The sequence below is a fragment of the Chenopodium album genome, chromosome 10 (assembly GCF_948465745.1).
Source record: "Chenopodium album chromosome 10, dcCheAlbu1.1, whole genome shotgun sequence".
Taxonomy (NCBI): domain Eukaryota; kingdom Viridiplantae; phylum Streptophyta; class Magnoliopsida; order Caryophyllales; family Amaranthaceae; genus Chenopodium; species Chenopodium album.
The window spans coordinates 37,877,438-37,889,992 of record NC_137843.1 but is presented as its reverse complement, the minus strand read 5'-3'; the positions used below and the strand labels follow the sequence as shown (position 1 = coordinate 37,889,992).

The 12,555-nt window shown below is 34.6% G+C and overlaps 1 non-coding gene across 1 annotated transcript; it reads left to right on the top strand.

The window, feature by feature from the left end:
• Positions 1-2,137: 2,137 nt before the first annotated feature.
• LOC145565976 (U6 spliceosomal RNA) lies at positions 2,138-2,239 on the top strand. The gene has a single exon (XR_014095323.1). It is a non-coding gene; the product is annotated as a U6 spliceosomal RNA (small nuclear RNA).
• Positions 2,240-12,555: the final 10,316 nt, after the last annotated feature.

Genomic DNA, 12,555 nt, shown 5'->3' with positions numbered 1-12,555 from the left:
ATTTTTTTTACAATATATAAAATATGGATCCATGATGTGCTAAGAAAACATAGGAAAAAGAACAAACGCCTCGACAAAAAATATAAGTTCATGATGTGCCAAGAAAACATAGAAAAAAAACCAAATGTTGCGCAATGCTTAAGATTATGTGCATCATTTTTTATTTTTTTTACATGCTTTTATATTAATAATATTCACTTTAATTAGTTACTTTAAATTCTTTAAATAGTTTAAACATAAGAATATAAAATAGTCATGTGAGTTCCTTTTAGATTCGTAATGACAACACCTATTTATTGAAGAACATGTTTTATAATTTTTGACCTATTGATAAATGAGATTATTGATATCTGAAATCATATATTGACAAATATACCAAAACAAACAAATGTGTCCGCTAAAAAAAATGGAACTATGAATCTTACCTTCCAAACACCTTCACCTAACATCTACTTTAGGAACTACTCCATTGTTTCAATTTGATAGAACTATTTTGATTTTTATGATTATATTTTTAACTAGGGCAGCTAACGCGCGCGTTGCGCGCGGAATTGATAGCTTTTGCAACTTAATTTTACTTGTCTTGTATTTGCACTTCACATGGAGGAATAAAAGATCGGTAATGGTATATATTTCTATTGCTTAGGCATTGTTTGTTTGTAGTCGTGCTAAGTTGAATGTTACGTGTGAAATATCTCGTATATTGGAAAAAAATCTTTATTTTTATTATTTGTATATGGTGATTCTTTTAATTGGAATACTATGTAGAGTTACATTAGAATATAATTCTTAGGTTTTTCAATGATAATGCAGAAAAGGAACAAATGTTAGAATTGTTGTTTGTTTATTTTCGCAGTGTTAATATTAGCATTACTTAATTGTGGTGGTACAATACGAAATAGAGAAAGAATCATCAATGATGAAACCAAAACGACCAATTCCTAATCCACCATAGAGGCTAACAATATTAATTAATGAGTTCATTTTATCCATCACAGAGGCTAACAATATTAATCAATGAGTTCATTTCTAATTTAAAAGTACAATCCTTCTAGATGAAACCGAAACAACCAATTCCTTCACACACTTATGCCCAACCGTACATGATATGTATATATATTATGCTAAAGTAGCCTATATCCACCTATCAAGTCCAGTCTAACCAATGAGTTCTTAGGCTTAAGAAGTCCTGTATAGTGTATAGTGACTAAATTCAAGTCCAGACTAAATTATGAAATTAATCTTATCTTACACTGATAAATTGCTCGGATGCTAAAATAATGATTTTTAATAGAATCCCAGTGTGATCCTATCATTACAAGTTATGAAGTTCAAAATCCATAGTAGAATGTTCTTAACTTAATGATAATCCTGTTTTAAATCTATGGACTTTGCTCCCAGAAAATCCGGCCGCCCTCTTCCACCGCCTCCCCCTCTCCCCTCTCCCTTCTCGAGGCCCCCTTCCTCAGCGTTCCCGTTTTCAGACCATCGACTGCGAAAAGGTTCTCGTTATTTATTCCTTTTCCGCTATATATTGGTATTGTCAACTTTTATTTGGCCACAATTTGATTTGGAAATTTTGGGAAGGTGGTGAACAAAGATGTGGAATTTAGTACTTGGAAATGGCAAAGATAGTGTGGAGAGAGAAAGTTAAAAGCTTTCAAGAGATGGAGTCATGGGGAGGAGGAGAGAAACCTCAAATGTGTAATGAAATGTAGACGGGTAAGAACAATTTGAAGTTGGACTGTTGGAGTACAAAATTACAAATAGGGGTACAAAGGTAAAATACATTTTGGTAAAATAACATTTTGAAGGGTATAAAACTCCGTGCACTATTTATAAGAACAACTTTCTACTTTTTATAAGGTAGGGAAACACGCGTAAATCAGTGTAATTAATGTTTATATTTTTATGATTTTTTAATTTTTTACAATTTTCAAGTGTAAATTTAATATTTATATGTAACTCTAAGGGATATGTATAACAAAAAAATATGATTAAAAAAAAAAATTATTGGTCAAAGGTTATCTTAAGATGCCGTTCAAAGTCAAAATAAGACTATAAAATTGAAACTAGGGGAAGTACTAGTAGCAACTATAACATCTAGGTTCCTAGCCGGTGCATGCTTTCAAAGATTGTCTCTTCGGAGGCATCTAATAAAATTGAATGATATAGAGAAGATTAGCATGGCTCCGGTGCGAGGATGACACGCACAAAGCGAGAAATGGTCCAAATTGAAATTGGGTATTTCTGCTGATGATCAAATCACTGAATGACACTTCTTGGTGTCGCTCAAGGTTCTATTCTTTTCGATCAGATAATTACCTTGGTGTCCCTTTCTCTTCAAAAACGCTTACAATAGCTTTGATCCGTATAAACCCCTTGTAGATAAAGTTACATCTAAGAAATGTTATTGGGTTCTTAATTAGGAAATTCTTGGGCTGCATGAAAGTTGTTGATGATATTGGGGGTTGGAAGGAGTGTAACTTGGTGAAAAAGGAGTATCAAGAAAGTTTATCAGTTGCTTATCCTTTATATGCCTAAAGTTCTCTGGAAAAGGGTGATTTGTAATAACTTGGCTTCCCCAAAAAGTCTGTTTATTATCTGGTTAACTTTGAGGAATAGATAGGTGACTAAAGATAAGATGCCGATCTAGAATATCTAGTGTGATTTGATGCGGTTTTTGTGTGCTCATGAAGCTGAATCTGTTCAACATTTTTTCTTCAAATGTTCTTACTCTTTGTAGATTTTAGAGAAGATTCGGGTGCTGCTGAAATATAATAGAAATGTTCAGAATTTTGATGCAGAAGTCAGATGGGTTCTTCAGCATGGCAGGAAGGCTAGACCAAGAAGGAGATTGTTGAACTTGTAGTTTGTTAAAACATTCCGTAGTATTTGGTTACAGAGGACTCTTTGATTTTCATTGGAAGTTGTAAAGCTACAGACAGTGTTGTTAGGGGTATTATTTGTAATGTTTGTTTGTAAATAACCTGTTAGTAACATTCATTTGCTTTTTATGTAATCTTTTCTTTACCTCTTGTTGTGTTGTCTGATGTAGGGAGCACCCTTCCTAGAAGATGGCTTTCTGGATCCTGAGTCCAGTTCTGTTGCTTCTTGTTCTCAAAAGTGAACCCTTCCTAGAAGGTGACACTTTTGTCCCTCAAATAGGTGTGGTGGGTGTTTGACCTTTGTGATCTTGTGGTGTTTTGGTGATTGCAGCTTAACTCTTTGTAAGTTGTAACTTTCTCCTTTTAGTAATTAAATCTCTATTTATCAAAATTTAAAAAATATAACTATAACATCTAGGAAAAATTGATCTCAACAAAACAACTATGACTTTGGTGCAGTGTGCAACACCACCAATAACTAGTAGTTAAAATAACACCAACTTTTATAAATGATATCAACCCTATAAATAGGCGTAGTTGGTGTCATTTGGCTATATATGACTAACATTACACCCATTACCTAAGTTGGTGATTTTCTTGTTACTAGTAGGTAGTGCTACTCACTCACTGCACCCAAGTCATAATTTGTGTTATTGAGGCCAAATTGGCCTAACATCTAGTATCACAGCTAATATATACATATGATACATTCTAGCTACTACGAGTATTAATTTTGCCAAACACGCTAAAAATGTGAATCTTAATCAAATTATTGTCTTTTTTTGCCGAGCATAAGCATCCAAAAAAATGATGAAAACTTGTAAAACCTACCACAATTGTTAATGAACTTGAGATATTATCACTCGTTATGACAATCATTATCAAAATGGTGAAGAATAATTATACAACATCAAATTTATGTTTTTGTTCCATAAAAAAAAAAAAAATGGATATTTTAATTTGGTGCTCGCTACATGTGGGCTTTAATTATACTTCATATCCTGTGGGATTTAAAAATGCAAAGCCCATTTAAATACAGCCCAATACATGTAAGGCGGAACTCCATTCTTACATAATTTTGACAAACACAAACCCAAATTATACGAAGTTAATATTAGACCTGGTAAATGGGTCATTCGGGTCGGGTATGGGTCGGGTCAAGTTCTGGTCGGATTGGGTCATTTCGGGTCAGCTGATAATCGGGTCGGATTTCGGGTCGAGTTCGGGTCGGGTCAATTTCGGGTCGGGTCATATTCAGGTCGATGCATTGGGTTAAATTCAACTCTCTCTCTCTCTCTCTCTCTCTCTCTCTCTCTCTCTCTCTCTCTCTCTCTCTCTCTCTCTCTCTCTCTCTCTCTCTCTCTCTCTCTCTCTCTCTCTCTCTCTCTCTCTCTCTCTCTCTCTCTCTCTCTATATATATATATATATATATATATATATATATATATATATATATATATATATATGTATGTATATATATATATATGTATATATATTTCATGGAATACAATAATTGTTTGATTTTAGATTATTTTATAATTTCATTTGGTATTGAACATTATGTTATGTACGCATTATTATTGTACTATTTTTTTTTCTAGACTTGTGAGAATTTTGACTTTTATTTCGAGTTTTAGTTAATTTTTTTAATCTTCTAGACAAACTCTGTAGAATAGTCGTTAAATTTCAATCTTTTTACAATATTTTAATAACTTATAGAGATAAAAGGCCGAAGAAATCGAGAAAAGTAAGGCTCAAAATATGTAAATTACTTACATTGTTACACATTACAAATTAATTAAAAAAAAAAATTAAGTCAGTTTGATTGCGGTTGTTTTCTATTACTATTTGCTTAGGACAATTCTTTAGCTTAAATAGATTATGGTCATTTAAAGTATAAGATAATTTTGGTTCGGGTCACTTTGGGTTTTAAGTCTATTTGGGTCAATTAATTCAAATTAAAAGGTCGGGTCACTTTGGGTATCGGGTCAATTTCGGGCCGGGTCATTTTGGGTCTCGGGTCAACTTCGGGTTGGGTCATCTCGGGTCGGGTCATTTTGGGTTGGGTCATTTCGGGTTTTGGGTTAAGGTCGGGTCAATTCCACTTTGGTTCGGGTATGGGCCAGGTCGAGTTGATTCGGGTTTTGGGTCGATTTCGGGTCACTGTTTTCGGGTCATGGGTCGGGTCATTCGGGTCGGGTCATCGGATCTGGGTCAGAATTGCCAGGTCTAGTGAATATGCAAGAAGCTACTTTCTTCTGATCCCTAATCTAGCGTGACACAAGTTTTTTGTTTTGGTGTTTCACCTGATTTACCCTTTGGGCTAATTAGGATTCGGGGATCAATTTTGGGTGGTTAGGTTTCAGCCCCCTCCCAATTGTTGTTGCGCGGGATCAAGCACGGGTCCTCCCTACCAAGTGTAGTCCCAATCACCACTACACCAACAATCAATTGGTATCTAGCGTGACACAAGTTGATTGCTGAGGAATGAATGTTCTATTGTATGCATGCGCCCGTTAGCTTAGACTCTACTCACTTCACCTCAAAAAAATAATATTTATTAAAAAATAATTTTATTTCAGTAAAAATAAATCACTAAAAATCAGTAACTGCACAGAAGAAATATAATAAAGAATAAGTAAAAATAATTTTATTTTAGTTAAATTAATTTAAGTTCAGCAAAAATAGTTTCGGTTCAGTAAAAATAATTTCAGTTTAACAAAAATAAGGTGAAGTTAACAAGCTAAATTTTCTACGAGAAATCCCCAATTTATCTACACGCTAAACAAAAAACGTTTATCTACCTAGTGCCATTTCTGTAATTCAATAAGCAACAAATCTTATTTATTACTGTATGACATTTCCGTAATGAATAATACAACATATGTGGGGCCCACAGTTAATAGTTGTTAATTTATTTATGAAAATGCCACTATATTTGCATTTTACATTAATCATGGAGAAAACAATTGTATTTTGTCATTTTCTACACCGTATTGCAAAACATTATATTATTACCTAAAATATTAATCATGTCTAAAAAGGGTCTAATATATACTTCCTTTGTTTTTTTATACTTGCAACAATCCTCTTTTCACGCTTGCCGATGCATTATTTCAATTGTTAATATCTTTACTACCAAAGTGTAAAATTTATAAACACTTCATGTTAAAACTGTATAAATCAAGACAAATCAAACAAGATCCCAAATGACTATAATTCCTATTAGCTATAAATCATCAATGTCAAAGTGAAACTCATAAATAATGTAAAAGACAAACTATTATAAGTATTAAAAAACGGAGAAAGTATAACTTTTATGGTTTGGTATCATGATATGGCACAAATCTTACAATATTGTCAGAAAGACACCCACAAATTTCATCTATGCCTTTTACCATCTCAAATCCCAATGTAACACTACAAAATCCATAGCTATGACTTTTACAATCTCCCACTGGTCGATCACTTTATACTACATTTGTATTTTAGTAGACACATTTTGATTTTATCACTATTTACACACTTTTTTTAACTGTGTTATAAGAACATAACGTGGGATCTTGTTAGATTCATCATGAAATATATTTTGATTTCAAAATATCAACTTTTTATAGATTTTGCTTATAGGCAGTTAAAGATAATCGTTGAATTTGTGCATTGACAATTATAACTAAAGAAACTTGTAAACTAAATGAAATGGAGAAATAGTATAATAGTATACTATGTCTATAAACCTTGTTTGGGACGAAAGCTTATAGCAAATTGCTAATTTTAGAAGTATCTTCCACAAATAATCTTACATGTGATATTTACTAGAATATATTATCTACCATTTATAGGGCAAAACCCTACCACAAATAAAAAAAAAATAAAAATAAATATTGTTTCTAACGAGTGATCAAATGAAGACTTAGATATTTGTTCGTTATATTAGCTAGAAAAGCTTTGCTACCAGAAAAGATTATAATGTGTGGTTGGTGCACCCGGATAAACGAAAAAAAAATAAAAAAAAAAGTGTGGAAAGAACATTAGGTGTTTGAAAAAGATAATTTGATTGTTTGAAAAAAAACATGTTTGTTTTTAACAAAAAACATGCATTACTAAACAATATAAAGACATTATAAAACGAACATGATAAAAAATTTATTAAAATTTCATAACGGAAAAACTCTTATCAAAGATATCATTTTCCCAAAAATAGTTTTCTCTCTCTCCAAAAATTCAACTTTCTATAATAGTTTTAATTTTCTCTCTCTAAAATTATTTTCAACTAAAAATAAGAAAATTTTAGATTTTAACACCACAACAAAACCCGAAATTGGTTTTTAACACCCCCATAAAAAAAATTTATTTTAACACCAGAAAAAATTCCAAAAAACTGATTTTACCTCCACTTAACTGATTCTGTTTAGGAATCCGTTAAGTGGGCCCATAAAGCCACGGGTCGCTTTATTATTGACCAAAAAAAGAAAATAAATAAAAAAAATAAAAAAACCTAAAACTACCCCCAGCCACCCTAGCCCTACCACTGCGCCACCACCGCCCCACCACAAACTACCACTGTCCTCCCCAAACCCAGCACCGGCGACACATCCGCACCTCCAACCCACCTGAACCCTCCCCCTACCTTTCCCGCAACCGTGTCGCCCCCAAAAACCACCAAACCCAAAACCCTCCTTCCCCAAAACGGCCACGAATCCGGCCGCAAATGGCCGAAATCGGCCGGTTAAGGCCACTTAGCCCTAAAATCGGCCGATTTCGGCCATTTGTGGCCGGGTTCGTGGCCGTTTTGGGGAAGGAGGGTTTTGGGTTTGGTGGTTTTTGGGGGCGACACGGTTGCGGGAAAGGTAGGGGGAGGGTTCAGGTGGGTTGGAGGTGCGGATGTGTCGCCGGTGCTGGGTTTGGGGAGGACAGTGGTGGGTTGGGGGGAGGGCGGTGGTGGCTGGGGTGGTTTTAGGTTTTTTTTTTAGAATTTTTTTGTAAACAAATAAAATGGTGACACATGTCACTATGGACACACTTAACGGAATTTTCGGACGAAAACTGTTAAGTGGTGGTAATACCCATTTTTTGGAAATTTGTCTGGTGTTAAAATAATTTTTTTTTTATGGGGGTGCTAAAAACCATTTTCGGGTTTTTGTGTGGTGTTAAAATCTAAAATTTCCTAAAAATAATTTAAGATTTTATTTTCAAATTAAATTTCAAAATTCAACTCAGGCCTCCATTCTACTCTCTAGTCTCATTCCCCTTTCTCTCTCCTCTTCTCCACTCTCATTCATGCATTTCTCCTTTCTCTCTCCTCCTTTCCACTCTCATTCACACATCTCTCCTTTCTCTCTTCTGCTCCTCTCCATTCTCTCCTCTCATTCCTTTTCACCACACATCTCTCCTTTCTCTCTCCTCCTCTCCATTCTCATCTCCTTGTTCCCACCGAGCAAACCCCACCGAGCAACAACACCGACAACAAACCCACCAAGTAGCCCCCACCAAAACTGACTCATCGAGCAGCCCCCACCACAGCAAACCACCGTGCATCACCGACTCACCGAGCAAGAACCACCGACCAACAACGCAGCACCAACAACAACACGCGACACCCACTGAGCACCACCAGTGATTTTTCAGATCTAATTTTGATTTAGGTAAGAATTTAGATCTAGTAGTTTTATTTTTTTTTTAAATTTCACCTTTTATATGCATTTCTGAACCGTAACTCTGTAAGGTTATGTTTGATTGCTTTGAATCGGTTAGATTTATGGTTTATTTGCAATTTTTTAGTTGAAATTTGGTTAGGGTTTGTAAACGTATTGTGTTAATGAATTAGTTTCAATTTATTTGCATAATAAATTTTTGATCTCTCTCTCTCTTTCTCTGTTTTTTTTTTTTTTTTTTTTTGTCCGTTGCAGTGAAGGCTTCAGATGCCGTGGTAGCAGAATGGCAGTGGCATAATTGCAGTGCGGTGGTGGCTTAAGTAGTTTTAATTTTTTTTCAATTAAAATGTAATATTACAACAATTTATCAATGGAAATATATATTTTAATACATGTTTAGTTTTTGTGTATCAATTTTGTGAAAAAGAAAAAAAAAATTGTTTATTTTTTAAGGCATAATGGGGAGTGGTTCAGAGCCCAATTGCTTCCCATTACCTTCAAATGGGAAGCAGTTCAAAATCGCTTCTCATTTAAATGGGCAATGGGAAGCCCCCCAAGCGGCCAAGCCCAAGCGGTTCAAAACTGCTCCCCATTAGGGGGTTTGAACCGCTTGCCATTTATGTTTTTGTACTAGTGAACATACGTTAAAAAACATAAGTTAAAGAACATACGTTAAAGAATATACGTTAAAAATTCATTACCTCAAAGAAAATACGAGCTAAATTCAAAGAACATATACGACTTAAATTCAAAGAACATATTTTGTATTATTGAAACCCAAAAAACATGTAATTTAATCAATATATGTTAAAGAACATAAGTATAGAAGAACGTATTATCAAACATAAGCATGTTTATTGTCAAATAACAGTATGTTCTTTCCGCTTTCCGAGTGCACCATGCGCATGGTGTACCCGGGTGTACAATACTATTTTTAAAAAGATTATACGGTTTTCACAAACACAAATTCAAATTAAAATGCAATTTTATTAAGTATGTGGCTGACCACACAGTGTATTTAGCTATAATGAGGATTTCTTTGTTAGTGTTATAGGGTCACTCGATTAGTGTTATAAAAATTATTTCGTCATTGTTCTACAAGTTATTCGTGTTGGGTTTAGATGAGTCCAATTCACCGCGGAAGAAAACCCGAGCCAAGACCACACTCACAATAAATATAATCATAAAACATAATTAACTTAAACAACAAGATTAAGAAAGAGATTAATACCTTTGGCGCGTGCTTCGCTCACTAAAAGAGCTCTTACTTCGAAAGCTCTAAGTCTCGCTCGCACGAGAACCTCCAACGGAAGTCCACCGCAACTCGACCCCCGAAAATGGTCCAATGCTTAGGGGTTAGCTAAGCCCGACCTAAACCCGAGTAATTATATGTGTTCAAAGGTTTTCTCAATGGAGATTCCTTTTTCAAAACCTTACTCAAGTGAATATCCCAAAGCATGCCTTGGGTTTTTTTTATAAGGAAAGCTTCCTTGTGAATTCTACTAATCTTTCAATGTGGGACTTTTCACAAAAAGATCCCACATGGAAAGATTGGTGAATTCAATCCTTAGTTAAATAAACCAAGGAATATCTAAGTAACAAGTGTCACATGGTTAGGTGAGGACCACTTCCTCACTTGCTCCCCAAGGCAACTCACATGCATTGTGAGCTAACCATATGTCACCCAACCTTGAGCCCCAAATTGGGTTCGGTTAGGCCACTACCTTTTGGCTCGTGTTCATGACCCTTCACCCTGGTCCACGGCCCATGCCACGTGACACTGCCACCGTGGCGCGCTGCCAACGTTGCACGCTGCCATTGTTAGCTCGTGCTTATAAACGACTTCCTTGTTAAGGATCTAATCCTTGTTAAGGTTTGTGCTTGTAACATCAATTCTCAAATTGTATTTGTTTCCACAAGTCAAAAACTCATCCTGTTACTTATCCAAGTACTTTGGATGTTCTTGGCCATAATCTAACGATCTATTACATAGATTCAGGTTGATTGGTACAATATACATACTTCACATGCTCTAAGCAAGTAAGTCGTGTGACGATTCCATATTATAGTGTACATGATGGATTTAATTGTAGAATGATTCTCAATCTTTTCCACCCACGTTACATTTTAGCTCATCCAGATTCACTGAGTCTTGCTAAACTGTTTGCTATGTGATATGGTTGAAAGTCTCTGCTAGAGTCTTTCTTGTTTGACTTAGTATTTAGCCTAGCTCATACTTAGTTCAAACATTTACTTAATTTTATACATACGGGTCGAAAGTCTTTCAAAGTCCTTCAATTCATGTTTAACACGGTAAATTCCTTTACGCGTTCAAACATTTTATTAAGTCTATACAATAGATCTTAATACCCAATATGTACTAAGTATCGTCTTTTGCTTGGTCCATTGTCGAAAATACTTTCAAATCTAAGCATTTAGCATTTGATAGTTAATTTACAATAGAGTTCGTAAACTTCTTGTTGGACCTTACAAGATTGACTTTTGCTCCCACTAAACTTCTTATTCATAAGAATTTCTATGTTTCTTCATAAGTCAATCCTTTTATTAACTTTATGAGAAAACACATTCCAATTCCTTTATGCAATGCTTCCTTCAATCCCATAATGGATTTCTTGAGCTTGTTTTCAAATCTAGCATTATTTAGATTTTCAAAACCCTTTGGTGAATAGGTTTTTATTAAAATCAACTCCGTGAATTTAATTATATCCTTTTCAACCAATCTAGCTATGTATGCATATATATTTTCACATTTTTTAGTTTTCTCCTTGAAAACTTATTTGCGATTGATGGGTCTTTCACCCCTCATGCAAACTAATCAAGTTTTAAACATGATTTTCAAACATGGAGTCTATTTCGGATCTTATGGCCTTTAACCATTATTTAGAATTTGGATTTTTTGTAGCTATCTTACAAGGAATTATTCCCTTACTATCTAATAGTAAATAGTATGCTTGTAAGTCTTAGATTTATTTCTAACTTAATAGAAAATTTATAGGATTCAATCCAAAACTTTGGTGAATTCTATACCTATACGGGGTTATTGCATCAAACACTGAGTTTTAAGGCACTTCCAAAGCCCTTGGATTATGTTGATCTTACTCCAACTTATCTGTAGTTTTGTGAGTAATGAATTCTTTTTTAAGGCACTTGTAAAGTCCTTTTAAGCATTCTTGATCAATAATTCTCATGAAGCTCTTTTGAGTCTCCCGAGATTCTCAGTTCTAGTTTGTTGCTAAGCTTGATAGTCATCGAGTTCATTTTCCTCCCACTTGTCGTTTTGGAAATGTGTTACTTTTCAGAAAGACACCACTTAGAGCAATAAATATTATGTTCTCATTTAGGTTGTGGAAGTAATGCCCATAGTCTCACTTGAATGCTTACAAAGAGACATGTATATTGTCTTTGGGTAAAAGTTCGTTGTAAAACAAACGGTTAGCTCCTACTTGAGTTATCTTAGCCTTTAATGAGCCATCAAGCTCCCACTGAACCACCTAGCTCTTGTTAAGCCGGTGAGCTCCCACTGAGTCACTTAGCTCCCACTGAGCCAGTGAGCTCCCACTGTGGCTAAGAGTTTTAGACATATACTTGAAAAGACATTTAGAAGTTAATTCTATCCATAACCAAATATGGTGTCCTTTCTTAGATTCGACATTTTGTTTAATGTAACATTAATCATTTGTGCAAATCTTTAAGAACTTTATAGGAAGGGATGTGATCCATCATTGTTTGAGTCATTTTTAAATGGCATCGAGGTCTCCGTAAAGACACACTATGTTCTTTGTGGAGATATTTATGAAAATTTCATTTCATAACTTTGTTATGGTCACGCTTGGCTCAAGCAAACATCGGTCAATCTAATCTAGACGTTTTGATATCTTGCCAAGTCGATTTTGTATTTCATTGAACTCTTGAACTATTCAAGGTCAAGTTTGTTCACATTTGATGAATATAGCCATATTCTTTCAAATTCTTCGTGAAACGTTGAAGTAATT